Raw genomic sequence first — 2500 nt, forward strand, 5'->3', positions numbered from 1 at the left:
CTAAGTGCCACGCTTGACGAAAAATGTCTAAGTGCCACAGCGCTCGAAAATTTCCTAAGTGCGAGCACGGCTGTGAAATATTCAAAGTACAAGGAACGCTGGCAGAATCTCTCGACGGCCGTCTGCTCCCGGCGGCCGCCGTGAAGTCTCCCCTCCCGGGGACGGCTGTCTGCTCCCGGCAGCCGTCCTTAACCCCCTCCCCACACGTTGGACGAACACCAGCCGAGGGCGAAAGGCTCGCGGTGTGGAAGGATCGTGGCCACGGCTAATCTAGCGATGCCCGCGTTGGACGGTCACACCGCACGACAGAGCGGGGCCTGCATCCGGCGCGAGGCGGCCTTCAGGCACGTGGCTCGAGACGACCTCACCCGCCCTAGCCCGGAGCGGAAAGACTTTGAAATTTTCAAAGTCCAAGGAACACTGGCAGAATGGGAGGACCGGCCGCCTCCTTAAACACAGGCCGGAGAGATGGAGCGGGATCAGCGGCCCGCGCGTTGAGCGAACACCGGCCGAGGGCGAAAGGCTCGCGGTGTGGAAGGATCGTGGCCACGGCTAATCTAGCGATGCCCGCGTTGGACGGTCACACCGCACGACAGAGCGGGGCCTGCATCCGGCGCGAGGCGGCCTTCAGGCACGTGGTTCGAGACGACCTCACCCGCCCTAGCCCGGAGCGGAAAGACTTTGAAATAGTCAAAGTCCAAGGAACACTGGCAGAATCTCTCGACGGCCGTCTGCTCCCGGCGGCCGCCGTGAAGTCTCCCCTCCCGGGGACGGCTGTCTGCTCCCGGCAGCCGTCCATAACCCCCTCCCCACACGTTGGTTGAACATCAGCCGAGGGCGAAAGGCTCGCGGTGTGGAAGGATCGTGGCCACGGCTAATCTAGCGATGCCCGCGTTGGACGGTCACACCGCACGACAGAGCGGGGCCTGCATCCGGCGCGAGGCGGCCTTCAGGCACGTGGTTCGAGACGACCTCACCCGCCCTAGCCCGGAGCGGAAAGACTTTGAAATAGTCAAAGTCCAAGGAACACTGGCAGAATCTCTCGACGGCCGTCTGCTCCCGGCGGCCGCCGTGAAGTCTCCCCTCCCGGGGACGGCTGTCTGCTCCCGGCAGCCGTCCATAACCCCCTCCCCACACGTTGGTTGAACATCAGCCGAGGGCGAAAGGCTCGCGGTGTGGAAGGATCGTGGCCACGGCTAATCTAGCGATGCCCGCGTTGGACGGTCACACCGCACGACAGAGCGGGGCCTGCATCCGGCGCGAGGCGGCCTTCAGGCACGTGGTTCGAGACGACCTCACCCGCCCTAGCCCGGAGCGGAAAGACTTTTCAAAGTCCAAGGAACACTGGCAGAATGGGAGGACCGGCCGCCTCCTTAAACACAGGCCGGAGCGACCGAGCGGGATCAGCGGCCCGCGCGCAGGGTCTTCCAAATGTACAAAGTCCTAGGGACAATGGCAGAATCGCTCGACGGCCGTCTGCTCCCGGCGGCCGCGGTGAAGGGACTGTACACCCCACCCGGGGACGGCTGTCTGCTCCCGGCAGCCGTCCTTCCCCCCCACCCCACACGTTGACCGACACCGGCCGAGGGCGAAAGGCTCGCGGTGTGGAAGGATCGTGGCCACGGCTAATCTAGCGATGCCCGCGTTGGACGGTCACACCGCACGACAGAGCGGGGCCTGCATCCGGCGCGAGGCGGCCTTCAGGCACGTGGTTCGAGACGACCTCACCCGCCCTAGCCCGGAGCGAAAAGACTTTGAAATATTCAAAGTCCAAGGAACACTGGCAGAATGGGAGGACCGGCCGCCTCCTTAAACACAGGCCGGAGCGACCGAGCGGGATCAGCGGCCCGCGCGGAGGGTCTTTAAAATGTACAAAGTCCTAGGAACAATGGCAGAATCGCTCGACGGCCGTCTGCTCCCGGCGGCCGCGGTGGAAGGACTGTACACCCCACCCGGGGACGGCTGTCTGCTCCCGGCAGCCGTCCTTCCCCCCAAACCCACACGTTGACCGACACCGGCCGAGGGCGAAAGGCTCGCGGTGTGGAAGGATCGTGGCCACGGCTAATCTAGCGATGCCCGCGTTGGACGGTCACACCGCACGACAGAGCGGGGCCGCATCTGGCGCGAGGCGGCCTTCAGGCACGTGGTTCGAGACGACCTCACCCGCCCTAGCCCGGAGCGGAAAGACTTTGAAATTTTCAAAGTCCAAGGAACACTGGCAGAATGGGAGGACCGGCCGCCTCCTTAAACACAGGCCGGGCGAAAAATATGCGAATGTTGGGTCTCATCCAAGAAAGGGAGTTACCGGCCGCCTCCTTAAACACAGGCCGGGCGAAAAATATGCGAATGGTCCATCCAAGGAAGGAGGACCGGCCGCCTCCTTAAACACAGGCCGGGCGAAAAATATGCGAATGGTCCATCCAAGGAAGGAGGAGCGGCCGCCTCCTTAAACACAGGCCGGAGAGATGGAGCGGGATCAGCGGCCCGCGAACTGAGCGAC

This window comes from Syngnathus floridae, unplaced genomic scaffold, assembly GCF_059516105.1.
Source record: "Syngnathus floridae isolate MCC-2025c unplaced genomic scaffold, RoL_Sflo_1.0 HiC_scaffold_106, whole genome shotgun sequence".
In the NCBI taxonomy this organism is placed as follows: Eukaryota; Metazoa; Chordata; class Actinopteri; order Syngnathiformes; family Syngnathidae; genus Syngnathus; species Syngnathus floridae.